A 15,029-nucleotide genomic window follows, 5' to 3' on the forward strand; every position below is an offset into this window, starting at 1 on the left:
ATGAGGAAACAGGATGTCAAAGATACATATGAGCAAATCTGTTCCCCATTCCTTGAATGCCTTGGGGAAGGCCGACTTAAAAATTCTCTGAAACATGTCCGCTCTGCCTTCTCTATTTCTATACAGATCATTATTCTTTGCTGCTTCTCTCCTCATTCTGTAGCAAACAACTACAATGGCTCCTGTATTCCCAAACAGAAACAGAAAAGGGGGGAAAGAGGTGTGGCATGGAGAATTTTTGTGTACAAGATACTAAAAGGGTTTATCTTTGGGAAATGCTTTTCACACTGCTGTAGTTTCAACAGAAGGCAGTATAGGTAATTTGTTATCTGTAAACAACCTATTGTTAAACCAACTAACAATATTTTTTAAAGGGAGATGTTCTGTTATTGAGCTAAAATATCATATATTGATCCAGATTTGCAAAGCATATCATTTCTCAATGCAAATTTTACTGTTCAGGTAGACAAGATTAAACTATAGCATTTGAACATTTGCCTTGATCAGAAAGTTGAATGCTTCATGTCTCTTTGGGCCATAAACTATATATTGAATTGTTATTTCACCAGTAGATTAAAATTTGGTTCAGACTGAAGTTATTTACTTGCATAAGGAAGATGAAAAAAGATTGTCTAAATATAGACGAGGCAGAAAAACAGAAAAGGATCACTGGAGAAATAAGGATTGTGCAGAAATAAGAAATACGGCAAAAAAGAGACTGTACAGTTGTACATGTTTTTGTGTGGATGAGTGTACCTGTATTCATTTTAAAAGTGAAGCTGGGTACAGGTCCCTCAAATGCATGGTACAGACAGAAAGTGCTTTGGTGTACCTGCAATAACCTGGACTTCTCCCAAGGGATTGGAATTTATCTAGAAGTAAAGAACTATGGTTATTGTCAGCACTAAATGTAGCTAAACGCCTTATACTTCAGAAATGGAAAGAAAAGGACACTCCCAAAATAAAACAGTGGATTTATGATTTATTATAATAAACTGGATATTTGGGGTGCTTCTGAAAAAAATGGCTTATTTTAAGAGTGAATTTGGAAACCATTCTTGGAACGGGGTCTCAGATTTCAGTATCAATCTCATAATGGCATTCAGTCACATAATCAGTAGGTAGAGAAACAAGAATATTCATTCATTCATTCATTCAACAGTTGTGACTTTTAGAGTTTTCAAGAAAATGTATTTAAATATATTTTAATATTAGCCTGGCAAAAGGGGAGACTGAAAATGCACCTCACTGGCTGATATGATTATGAATCGAATCATATTGGCTGATACGATTCACTTTCCTGTCTGGCTTTACTCTGCTCTTTTCTCCTAAATTTGCTGCCAGCAGGCTCAAAAATTATTAAGGTGAGCAAGCTACATGGGTAGGGTGGGGGAGTATTCCAACTTTGCTAACAACTAATTAGGAGGTTGCAGCTCTGAGTTGGGTGGGATACTGTTGAGCAGGGGAATGGATGATTTTTTTCTTTCTCTGTCACTGCAGGACTTTGCTGTTTGAGGTGGCTGAAGCTCTGATCTAGAGGGATAGTGGAGGGGGTGAGGAAATCTTTACCACTTTCTCTAGTGATCCTGAGAGTGGAGTTGGGGTGTGTGGAGCAGAGGATCAGCATGGAAGCTATGTATCTTGATCCTCTACCCTGTTCCTAAAGGGAGCCGATTCTGAGCTGGGAGGGCTAATGAAAAAGGCACTCTGCACATGTGTTGGCACCACAGTTAATTATTCTTGGGGGTTTTCTTTCTTTCAGCATTAACTGCAGAACTGTGTTTCTTGAGTTAAACGCAGAGTGTCCTCCCTCTATACATCCAGGATTAAAGAGCAGGGCTTCCAAGGCAGATGGAATCATACTTGGAAGGCATGGTGAGTGATTGTAGTAGTTGTGGGGTGGTATCCCTGCCTTAATTTAAGTGGTGCCACAGATCTGCTTGATCTCTTAAGCTGAAGTACCATCAAATCAGCCCCCCACAATAAACAAGTAAAAGGCACATCACTCTCTTTATGCACTTTAGCCAGACCCCTCCTGCCTTGCTCCTGTCTTCATCTTCCTGACTCTCCCACCTCAAGGTCTTCTCCCCGCTCCAGTTAGTTGTTAGCAAAATTGGATTTTTAAAAATTTATTGTTAAATGTATATACTGCCTTTTATTAAAGCAATCCCAAGGTGGTTTACAAAAGTTAAAAGACATATAATAATAATGACAGTTAAAAGTATTAAGCTAAAAATATGAAAACAAATCTGATTTAAAATATATAATATACAAACACAAAAACTGTAGATGGATAAAAACACCCAGAAGCAGTAATAAAACAATCATGTAAAGGCCTGGATAAAAAGCAAAGATTTAACAAGATTTCTAAAATCTGTGATGGAGTCCGAGTACCTTGAATTGGACACGGAAACACACTGGTAGCCAGTGCAACTCTTTCAAAATAGGTGTGATGTGATCACACCAGGCAGCTCCAGATAAAACCCTAGCTGCCGCATTTTGTACATGCTGCAGTTCCTGGATATTCTTCAAGGGCAGCCCCACGTAGAGTGCATTACAGTAATCCAGCCATGATGTGACTAAGGCATGAGTAACTGTGGCCAGATCTGCCTTCTCGAGAAAGGGACGCAGCTGGCGCACTAGCCGAAGCCATGCAAAGGCACCCCTGGCCACCACCTCCACCTTGAGCTGCTGAAAGCAGAGCCGAGTCCAGTAATATCCCCAAGCTACATACTTGCTCCTTCAAGGGGAGTGCAACCCCATCCAGAACCAGTAGTATCTCCTCATCGCGATTAGCTCTCCTACTGACCAACCTCCATCTTGTCTGGATTCAATTTCAGTTTATTAGCCCACATCCAACCCATCACGGCCTCCAGCCCCCGATTCAGGACATCCACCACCTCCCTAGGATCAGGTGACATGGAGAGATAGGGCTGAGTGTCATCTGCATATTGCTAACAATTCAGTCCAAGTCTCCAGATGACCTCTCCCAGCAGCTTCATGCATATGTTAAACAGCATGGGGGACAAAATTGAACCCTGCGGGACCCCACAGGCCAATGGCCACAGGGCCGAGCAGTAATCCCCCAGCACCACCTTCTGGACCCTCCCCCCAAGAAAAGAATGGAGCCACTCCAACACAGTACCTCCAATTCCCATTCTCAAGAGGCAGTCCAGAAGGATACCATGGTCGATGGTATCAAATGCCGCCGAGAGGTCCAGCAGAACCAACAGGGACACACTCCTCCTGTCTAGTTCCCGGTGAAGGTCATCCACTAGAGTGACCAAGGCAGTTTCAGTCCCATATCCAGGGCGGAAGCCAGATTGGAAAGGGTCCAGAAAATCCGTATCATCCAAGACCCTCTGCATCTGGGACGCCACCACACACTCTATCACCTTGCCCAAAAAGGGAACGTTAGATACAGGTCTATAGTTGTCCAGGTTGGAGGGATCAAGAGAGGGCTTTTTAAATAAGGTCTTATCACCGCCTCCTTGAGGCACGATGGCATCCTGCATTCCCTTAATGAAGCATTAATTATCACCTCCAACCATCTGCCTGTCCCCTCCCTGGCAGCTTTTATTAGCCATGAAGGGCAAGGGTCAAGAGCTCACGATGTCGCTTGCACACTGCACAGGATCTTGTCCACATCCTCAGACTGCACCAACTGAAAAGAATCCAACACAACAGGACCAGATGGTACCAGAGGCACGTATACTGGAACTGCCAAAACTCTGGAGTCCAGGTCAGCATGGATGCAAGCGACTTTATCTACAAAGTGGCAAGCAAACTGATCACAACAGGCTGTAGATGATTCCTCCCCTATTACCTGGGGGGAGGTGTGGAGCAATGTTTTTGCCACACAAAACAGCTCCGTTGGTCTGCACTGAGCAGATGCAATGGAGGCGGAGAAAAAACATTTCTTCACCATGCCCACCGCCACGGAGTAGTCCTTAAAATGGACTCTAGCCAGTGTTCGGTCAGATTTGGCACGGCGCCTCCTCCAGCATCATTCCAGCCATCGTCCAAGTTGTTTCATCGCCCTAAGCTTCGAGGAAAACCAAGGAGCCAAATGGGCTCCACCAGGCCGGAGAGGACATTTAGGAGCAACCGTGTCAACAGCCCAGGTCTCTCCATTCCAGAGATCAACCAGGGCCTCAACAGGGTCACCAGCTCTGGACACTGTAAGCTCCCCAAGGGCCATCTGGAATCCAAGTGGATCCATAAGTCTCCAGGGACGGACCATTCTAATCAGTCCACCACCACGGCAGAGGGCAGACGGAGCAGTCAAACTAAACCCATCCATATGATGATCTGTCCATGACAAGGAAGTTATCTCAAACTCCTCCACCTCCAGATCATTTAGTATTCCTCAGTCGGTAAAAATCAGATCCACAGTGTGTCCTGCCATGTGGGTAGGGCCCGATACCAGCTTAGACAGGCGCATGGTTGCCATGGAGGCCATGAAATCCTGAGCTGAACCTTCTAAGAGGGCTTCAGCATGGACATTGAAATCCTCCCGAACAATAAGTTTGCGAGAACCCAAGGCCACCTCCGAGACCACCCCTGCCAGCTCAGGTAGGGAGACTGACAGTACACCAGCAGAATCCCCAGCCTATCTCAGAGGCCCACCTTCAAGGACAAACACTCAAAATTCTGAGATTGCCTGACCAGGGACATGGAAAGGGGAAAGATCTCTCAATAGATGACTGCAACACCCCCTCCCCAATCCTCCAGGCAGGGCTGCTGCATGATCAGGAAACCTGGAGGGCAGAGCTGAGAGAGACCAACCCCGCCCAGCTCATCCAACCAGGTCTCTGTCACACATACCAGGTCAGCATGCTCATCCACAATCAGATTGTGGATGAGATGTTTTAGCATTAACCGACCTGGCATTCAGCAGGAGCACCCTAATATTCAAGGGAGTGTTCTCAGAGCTCCCAGGGGTCTCAGGGTTGGGAGAAGAGCTGGAAAAAGGAACAGGCCTCAGTTGCCTGGACCATTTTCCCCTGTAACGGCCAGCCTAACTCCCACCGCCATAACATAATCTGTGGTGTATCTGACCTAGAGAAGAACAGGAAAGTGATGTCATAATCATATCAGCCAATGGGGGTGAGTTTTCAGTCTCTTTCCAGGATTGCCATTATCAGCTATATTTAAAGTATTTTATTTTTTTAGGGAAACTATATCAGCGAGAGCACTTATTCTTTTTTTCCTGTGGGTATTGTATGAGTAACAGTTGCCAATACACACACTGAATTTTGAAATTTAGGACTGCATTGTATGCTTATCGAAAGATACTTTTGTAGAAATGAGCAGTCAGAGTGATTCTGTTATTGTTTTATTTTTATTTATTTTTCATTTTATTTGTTTATTCAAAAGGAGGAGGGCTTGGAGAAATGGGATGAACATTTTTATATTCTATAAAATTGAGAGATAAATATTCTACTATGATTAAAGATGTAATTTTTATTTTTGTTTCTTTATCTTAATGTGTATGCTAAAATAGTGAAAATGTGTCACAACGCATAGTGTGGATTTTTCTTAAATTTCAAAATTCAGTGTGTTGTCAACTATTAAATTATACAATAAGGAAAGGAAAGGTTGTGCTGTTGAGTCAGTGTCAACTCCTGGCGACCAAAGAGCCATGTGGTTTTCTTGGTGGAATACAGGAGTGGTTTATCATTGCCTTCTCCCACATAATATGAGATGATGCTTTTCAGCACCTTCCTGTATCGCTGCTGCCCAATATAGGAGTTTCTCATATTCTGGGAAACACACCAGTGGGGATTCGAACCAACAGCCTCCTGCTCCCGAGGCAGGTTGCTTCCTCACTGTGCCATTAGGTATTATACAATGCCTACAGAAAAAAGGATAAGTGCGATAGCGCTTATTGTTTCCCTAAAGAAAATTGTCTGGAAAATTATTAATTTTTAAAAAATGAATAACTGTACTGTACTTGTGTAGGGGTGTGCACAAAACCAGGTTGCTTGGATCATTTAGATCCAGACCAGTTAGAGTTCAGTTCATCTCCAACCAGACCAGACATGTTCAGTTTTTCCACCTCCGAACCCCACTCCCCCATCCCAGTTTGGTTCAGGTTCGGGGGGGATTCATAATTTAAAAAAAACATTTTTAAACTTACTTGAACTCACTGCCACCTGGTCTGGGGGCTTCTGCACAACCACAGGGCAGGGGTCTCCAGAGCTTCCCCTTCTCCCCGCCGGCCTCCATTTAATTCTAAATAGACCAGCTCAGGCAGTCTTCGGCCCCTTCCAGGCCTGTCCTCCATTGCAGCAACCATTTTGGAGGCCACCACACATGCTTAATGGGCAATGGCTAGGTCATGACCTGGTCCGCTTCAATGGAACTGGCTACCAATGAAGGACATACTTGTTCATGCTTCACTGGTAGCCAGTTCAAGTCAGGATCTGGATCTGGCCCATTTGTAGATTGTACAAATGTTGAATAAGATATGTGAATAGGGCAAGTATTAATTTCATACCTGGATTGTTCTGTGTTGCACACTGTCATTTTTTCTTAGCTCTGTTGCTCACAATATGTTTTGTATTTAGGCATATTGATTTAATTGTGTACTTTGATCCTGAACACCATCCCGGATTCCTCCTTTCTCTCTTCCCTTTGCCTAGGAAGAACCATGATGCAAAACTATTTCTAGAGCCTGTGTCCTGGCAAATGGGCTTGGTGCTCTGGAGTACTCAGCCTTCAGGATTTACTGGATGCTGGAGGCAGGGTCAGCTGAGGGGAGCTGCAGAGGTCTTCATGCAACAGTCAGGGAGATCCAGATGTTCAGCTTTCCCCAGGCTCTTCTTGAGAGGCACAGGGTCTCTGGAAACTGGGCAAGCAAGGTATTTCCTGGGAGCTGGGAACAGGGGTATAGAGCTATTGTTCCAGCAAAGAGCCCTTGACTCTGGGAAACTTATAAAGGCTAGGACCTGGGGCTGAGTGTGGACCTATCATCTCCTGCAGCTGGGTCTGACCTTCTCCTTGCTCCTAAGGAGACAACCTACTTCTGAGGAGCCCTTTTCTGGCAAGCCCAGACCAAGCTGCTAGCTATGTACTCATTTGCTGTTCCTGGAGTTCAGCTGTGACCTTGTGGCACTGTTGCGTAAGGAGTTTATTTCATTAAAGCAGGTGAAATTTCACACCAAAAAGTAAAAATTATGGTTCCTCTCATGAGAGAAGGTTCTAAGGAAATCCCACAAGTTCCTATAAGACGTGAATTTCTTCCAGGGATTCTGTTCTGGGCAGTCACCAAGCTGCAGACAATGGATGATTTGGATGAATTGTTATCTGTGGCAATGGATCTTGCCAGTAGGGGTGTACAAACCATCTCAAAGTCAAGCTGGTTCACCATCTAACTGTGCCAGCTTGAGGGGTTGCCCTCAAGCCAGACCAGGTCTGGTTGGGCTCAACCTTGAACCAACCCACCACTCTGGGCCAGCTTGGAGCTGGTTTGAAACATTATTTTAAAAATAAATAAATTTGAAACTCATCGCTGGGCCAGAGTCATTCTGTCGCTTCTGAGGGTTGCTGACATGGAGAGGTCTCTGAAGTTTCCCCCTCCCCCTACCAGCCTCCCCCTGGTCTTTTCTGGGCTGAGTTGGACCATTTTCAGGCCATTCCGGTGAGAGAGAGAGAGAGAGAGAGAGAGAGAGAGAGAGAGAGAGAGAGAGAGAGAGAGATTACTGGTGTTGCCTCTCCACCCTCTGGCTTTCTAAGAAACCTGGCTTGCGAAGACTTGTGTCAAAACCCTATGCAAGAACTTTTTCTTCAGCTCTCCCTTCTTTAACTTTCATTCTTCATGAATGTGTATAATGGAATAAAGAAATAGTGCAACTGCAAAAGCATTTTGAGATTTCATAACCAGAGGTGCTCCTTTTGCGCTCAGCAGTGAGATGTGCTACTGTAGCTAATGTTTAAATTTGATGGGATATTTGCAGAAATTGTAGAAAGGTTCTTGCTGTCTCTTTTTCCAGTGGCCGTTGAGTGGCCCCACATAATGATGGAGAATGAAAACTGTAAGTGAGCAGGTCTCTTCTCAACATTTCCGTCTGTCCCTTCACATTGGTTCTTGTTTACTATAGCTCAGCAATGTCATGACCAGAACTAAATACCTCATTTCAGATTGTGATTGTTTGACCAGGTTTTGCACTTTTCTATTTTTCAATATTGATGAAGGTTCTGAATGCCTGGTGAGTCTTTAATGTGAAGTATCAGTTTTTCTGACCTTTCTCAAACTCTTCGTCATTTCTTTTAAAGAGCTCTGCCTTTCGTGGAAATGTTCTCTATTAATAGTTCCTTTTCCTTTCAGGATTTATTGTATTGACATTACTTGGGCTTCATTATGATTGGAACTCATGCTTTCTTTCGTAAGACACAAATGACTGAGGTTATGGGAATGCAGCATTTTAGACTTAAGGAATATTTTTGTTTGTATTAGAAGGAAACATCAGTTCGTTTTTCATCATGCAGATGTCCTTAGAACATATCTGTATAATATGTTTCTGTGGTTTTTCTGGACAGCTTCTGAGCAGACCAGAAAGCAGGGGGGACCTTTTTCCCCTCAATGCTTATTACAAGGATAAAATTTCCACAGAAATAATACAGACAGAAACAAGAGTAAAGGTGTTTAAAAAAATACAATGGGGGTATGGTTTAATTAATGTAAAGCAGGCACATATTTTGTCAATTCTTTCTGACTAATTCCCCTCTCTAATGCAAGGCACATAAATCTTGAGAATTTCATTGTACCGAATGTTGGATCAAGAGACACCACCCTTGTTGTGCTTAAGCTTCTTTTGGTAGAAAATGTTGTTTTAACACATGTCTAGACAGCACCTTGTTAAAAAGCTTTTAATCCTTGACCTGGGCTCCAAAAAGCATTACTGCCGCACACAATTAATACTATTTTTAAATTACTTTCAACAATAGATAGAAAAGCTCACATCATGTTCCAGGAATTGCTAAGGTGGGAGCAATCATTAAACTAATTCAGAATTCTTTATATTATGTAATAAGAGGGTGTTAATTAAAATTTGAGCATTCAGCATTCAAATCTATTATACAGGAACAAAAGAAGAAATGTTAAATATAACCTGCCAGGCAGAAACTCCAAAAATAATAGTAATAATTAGGTCTAAAAATGAAGATTAAAAATTGATATGGCTTTTTAAAAAATCAAACATTCTCTTTTAATTCAATTATGTGAAGGAATAGTACTGGCTATCCATATAATAACACATTTTATTTAATGTAAGAGTTAGATATAGCCTTAATGCTCATTCAGGCAATTATAGACTGTGTTATATTCTGGCACTGTTTGTGCACCACCCAGGAACTGGTGTCCTAAGCAACCACCTGGATCTGCCCACTGGATGGGCAAGCCCTGGCAAGGCATTTCCTTTACTTATTAGCTTTAGTCCCTGATTGCTTGGAAGTTCTGTACTCTGTGTTCACACAGATGACTCCCACTCTTTGCAACTTTGTTTTGCTTGCCTTTTGTCTGCAAATTCTTTATTCTTGGGACACTTATTCAGCATGTGTTTGGGGCTTCCACAAGTAAAGCATTTCTTATTTCTTTGCGAGGTTCAAGATGTGTTTTCTTTACTTGCCTTTGGTTGCCTATCATCCCTTCTACACAAATCGAAGTCCTCTAGACGGTTAATTACAAATGGTAAGTCTGCATCCTCCTTGACTTCCAAGGCACTAGTTACACTATCAAAGTTATGTGGGGAACTATTCAACAACAGTCCTATCAAAACTACATCTGAAAGGATTACTTCTTGAGCTTGCAGTTGCCTAGATATTTCTAACATTTCATTAATGTGCTTGGAAAGACTTTCTCTAAAATAATCTTTTATTGCTCAGTTTTCTTACTAGATGCTCTTTGGAAACCACAGACTTCTTTTTATACACTCCCTTCAGAGTTTCCCACATATTCTTGGCATTTTCTTTGTCTCTTAGATCCACTAAGATTAGGTCACTCACTGCCAAGATAATCATTCCTGATGCCTTTTCATCTGCTCTGTCCCATTCTTTCTGCTCCTTTCCTGCATCTGCAGGATGCTGGGTGTGCAGAACCCTGCCAAGTCCATGACTCTTGAGGAGCATCTTCATCTTGAAAGACCAGAACTTGTACTCAGAACCTTGCAACTTTGCAATCATCTGGAATCCTTGTGCTGTCTCCATTTTCAAAGATTTTCTCTTTGCTTTGCTTTCTATTTAACTCTCTAGGCTTTTCTCTTTTATTTACTGGCTTCTGGGCCCATAACCCTTTGTAGGGGAAGAATAGCAGTTCAATCTCCAAATAGCAGAGCAAAACCAGTTTTTTGAGAAAGCAGGAAAGCAAGAGGTCTTGAGACAGTACTTTAGTAATGAAGAACTACAAGGATTTATTTAAAGAAAAGGTTACAAACGAATGTGATAAAGCCTGCAGCTTAATTTTAACTGTAGCTCATGGCTGAAGAGAGAGACCAAAACAAACAAACATCTCTGGAGAGACAAAATGGAGACTAACACTGGAAGAACAAAGAGGAGAGGGGTCCAGCACTTTTATCCATGACCTAACCACACCAATGAGAGCTGAGTGCTGAAAGCTGATGCTTCCAGAGTCCTAGCTCCAACAAATACACAACCTGAAAGGAAATGTGTTACTAAGAATATGCTATTGCGCTCCTTATTACAACACTGACAGTGACTGGGAGTTGCAGAAGGAAATCAGGGACCTGTCAAAGAGAGTCAGAGATGTAATAATGGGTGACTTCAATTACCCACACATAGACTGGGAAAATTCACAGTCAGGTAATGACAATGAGACTGAATTTGTATATACGCTGAATGTCTGTGCCCTAGAACAGTTGGTCATGGAGCCAGCCAGAAAATAGGTGAACTTGGACTTAATCCTGAGTGGTGTTCAGGACCTGGTACAATATGTCAGTGTCATAGAATCTTTAGGGAACAGTGACCATAGTGTGATCAAATTCAGCATACATGATAGGAGAGAATTGCCAAGGAAGTCTAACACAAGAACTTTGGACTTCAGAAGAGGAAATTTCTCTAAAATGAAGTGTTTGATGAAAATAAAACTGAAAGGGAAAATCAGGAGAGTTACTTCGCTTCAGAATACATGAAGTTTATTTAAAACCACAATATCAGAAGTCCAGTTAGAATGTATACCAAAAAAGGAGGAATGGTACCACCAAGTCCAGGAGGATGCCAGCATGGCTAACAATTAAAGTCAATGAAGTTATAAAGGGGAAGAAGACTTCCTTCAGAAATTGGAAGGCCTGCCCTAATGAAGAGAACAGAAAGCATCAAAAGGAATAACAAAAACTCCTTAAATACATCTGAAGGAGGAAACCTGCCAGGGAGGTGGTTGGTCTACCAGATGATGTCATGAAAGGGATTATTAAGGAGGATATGGAGATTGCAGAGAAGCAAAATGAGATATTTGAATCTGTCTTCACAGCAGAATATACTGAGCATATACCTGTGCCTGAACCAAATTAACAAACCACCAGGGCCAGATAGCATTCACCTGAGAGTCCTTAGAGAACTCAAATGTCAAACTCAAATTGCCAACCTACTTGCAAAAATATATAACTTATCCCTTCAATCAGGCTCTGTGCCAGAGTACTGGAAAGTAGCCAGTGTAACACCAATATTCAAAAAGGGATCCAGAGGGTGGGATTCAGGAAATTACAGTTTAATTAGCTCAACGTCTCTGCCAAGTAAATTGATGGAAAGCATTGTCAAGGATAAAAGTATTAAGCATATAGAAGAACAGGCCCTGCTTAAGAAGAACCAGCATGGCTTCTGCAAAGGTAAATCTTGCCTCACCAACCTTTTGGAGTTCTTTCAGAGTGTCAACAGGCACGTGGATAAAGATGATCCCATTTACATAGTATACTTGGACTTTCATAAAGCTTTCAAAAAAGGCCCTCATCAAAGACTCTTGAGAAAACCTAGCAGTCATAGTAAGAAAATATAGTCTGTGGGGGCTTCCAGATGCTGAGTGGTCTGCCTGTGCCATGCTGGATGGCCAGGCCAGCTGGTGCAGTTCACACAAGCGACAGCCAGGCAGGAAGTGAGGGCTGGCTGCAGTGCTGACTGTCCTATCCAATACAGCCAGGCTTGACGAGCACTGTGGCAGTGGGGCCAGGCGGTGGGGACGAGAAGGCTGTTGAGCAAGCAGAGACAGCCCAGCTGTTTCTTCCCACCCAGCGATTCAACTGTGCCTGTGTGCATACTTGCACACATGAAGCCATTGTCTCTCCTTCTTGAAGGAGCTGGTACTCCTTCAGCAATAAAAGAAGCTGTTTCCTCCTTTGTCTCCAACTCTTACCCCTCCCCCTTCTTTGTCCTGTACCTTCCACTGGTTCCTTTATTGGGTCATCTTCTTCCCAGGTTGTGGGATGGTCTGCTTAGTAGGAAACCAGTTTGCTCTGTTCCCGCTTCCTCCACCAGTTCTTTTACCGGCTTCCCTCCTGGTTTCTCCCATACCAGTTTCTCTTGGTGTTCTCTCTTGTTCACCCCCACCCCTGCACTCTCTCTGCACTCTTCATCCCACCTCTGCACTCTCTTTTTTTCTGTCCCACTCTCTATCACATCTTTCCCCACTCACCAACCAGGTTGTCCCACTAAGCAGACCACCCCACTGTTTCCTGTCCCCATCAGCATCAACACTAGTGAGGAGCGATGAGAGGGAGGACAAGCGTGGGTCAAGGCAGCAGGAGTTGTGGTTTATTCAAGCCAGCAGGCTCAGCATCTGCCATATGAGGAGGAGGGGATGGGGTAGCTGTGGTGTGTGGTGTGGTGAGAAGAAATGTGGTGGTGGCGGTGGCAGCAGCAGAAAATCAGGGGACTGAGAAGATTTGCTGCCTGGTAAGCTGGTTCCCGCCACCTCCAGCACATTCTCCCCCACTTCCCCCACTGCCCCTGACTCCTTAAGAGTGTATTTACTGTATTTCTTCCCCGCCACACACACCCTTTGCTGGAATGGAGGTGAAGGAGGAAGAAGGTAGAGTGGAAGTCTGGAAAGACTCATTCCCTTCAAAATGTGGTATGTACAGCACAGGTAGTCAATGGGAAGTTGGCTGTTCAAAACTCCTTCTACAAATACAAAATGAAATTTTTAAAAGTCCACCTTTTCCTGAGCGTATTCTGGTTTAAAAAGTAATGCATTCAGCTAATTTAAGTGGTGTAAAAAATAGTTCATTGGTTCTGGTGTTTAAAAATTAGTGCATTGCAGTTTATCTGGTGGTAGTGGCCAGAGGCGGGGTGGGGTTCAGGTACAGACTCAAAAATTACCTATATGCACCACTGCTGTGCACACCCCTAACCAAAGGGTTCTGAGTTGTCAGTGATTGACCAGGAGAGTGATCTTGGGATCATGGTGGACAGCTCATTGAAAGTGTCAATTCAATGCACAGCAGCTGTGGAAAAGGCTTAGAATCATTAGGAAGGGGATTGAAAATAAAACTGCTACTATTATAATGCCTTTATACAAAACTCTGGTGCAGCCACATTTGGAGTATTGTGTACAGTTCTGGTCACTATATCTTAAGAAGGACATTGTAGAACTGGAGAAGGTGCAGAAGATGGCAACCAAGATGCTCAGGGGCCTAGAGCACCTTCCTTATGAAATAAGGCTACAACACCTGTTGTTTACTTTCGAAAATAGACAACAGATGAAAATAGACAACAGATGAGGGGACAGATGATAGCGGCCTATAAAATCATGCATGGTTTGGAGGAACCAGATAGAGAGAATCCCCCCACCTCTCTCATAACACTAGAACCAGTGGACATCTCATGAAAATGATTGCTAAGAAATTTGGGACCGACAAAAGGAATTACTTTTTCACATAATGCATAATTAACCCATAGAATTTTCTGCCACACGTTGTGGTGACAGCCACCAGCCTGGATGGCTTTAAGAGGCGTTTAGATAAATTCATGGAGCACAGGTCTATCAATGGCTACTAGTCTGAGGGCTATAGGCCACCTCCAGCCTCAGAGGCAAGATGCCTCTCAATGCTAGTTACAAGGGAGTATCAGCAGGAAAGTGGGCATGCCATCAGCTCTTGCCTGTTGACTACCGCGAGGCATCTGGTGGATGCTAGACTAGATAGGTCTTGGGCCTGATCCAGCAGGGCTGTTCTTATGCCCTTTTCACATCCTGGTATATGTCAGTGAAGTCTATGCAGCCCTTGTGGGTTTTGCAGGGAAGGGAAAAAAGCAAAAATCCCTGTCGCCCTCTGCCTACCCAGCACTGTGAAGTAAGCCTCACACACTGTTAGTTTTGTCACTCCTAGTGAGGGCGGAGCTCTTGCTCTGCCCTCATAGGCCTGTTCAGCATGTCAAGCGTATTGAGGATTACTTTCTAATTATTCAAACATTTACAAGTTAACGTACATTATTATACCATTTTTTAAATTCATTTGACATGAAATATGTGTTTTGAATTTTTTATTTATTTGAACTGTTCAAATTAAAAATTAGAAAGAAAAATCATGCTAATATATAATAATTATTATATTTCTTATGCAAAATTGTAATCGTATTAGTTTCATAATAAGACAACCAAGCTTGGAAAATGCATTTAGTACAATATTAATATTTTAATATGTTATTATTTTTGACAGATTCTATGTCATACTACTAAAACCAAAATACCTTTAAAACTTGGTAATAAAAATTTGACAGCCTCATTGTACTAGTAATTTTCCCTCTCACCATGCTATTTAATTCCATGTGATATTAACAACCTTCTATTCTGTTAATAAACTAATTAATTAATGTGACACAAGATTCTCTAATTTGATAGGAATTTGATACTGTGCTGCATTCAACTGATGTCTTATTAGTAAATCTCATACTTTATTAAAAATGATACATTCCAAAGTTCACTTGAACTAGAAATGACAGCCAGTACCTGTTAGGAATTAAAGCTGTCTAAGCGGTTGGTATAGGATGGGTAGCATTTTCTCCCCAGATGATTTAATGAG

At 42.7% G+C, this 15,029-nt stretch overlaps 1 long non-coding RNA gene across 1 annotated transcript in view; it reads left to right on the plus strand.

Moving 5' to 3' along the window:
* The window catches only part of LOC128339757 (uncharacterized), an 87,917-nt gene that overhangs the window by 37,992 nt on the left and 34,896 nt on the right, over nucleotides 1-15,029 (plus strand). Inside the window, exons 3-4 of the long non-coding RNA XR_008313198.1 lie at nucleotides 1,763-1,875; nucleotides 6,648-6,866. This is a non-coding gene — a long non-coding RNA (uncharacterized LOC128339757). The remainder of the gene's footprint in view (nucleotides 1-1,762; nucleotides 1,876-6,647; nucleotides 6,867-15,029) is intronic.

Source organism: Hemicordylus capensis, chromosome 1 (assembly GCF_027244095.1).
Source record: "Hemicordylus capensis ecotype Gifberg chromosome 1, rHemCap1.1.pri, whole genome shotgun sequence".
Classification (NCBI taxonomy): Eukaryota; Metazoa; Chordata; class Lepidosauria; order Squamata; family Cordylidae; genus Hemicordylus; species Hemicordylus capensis.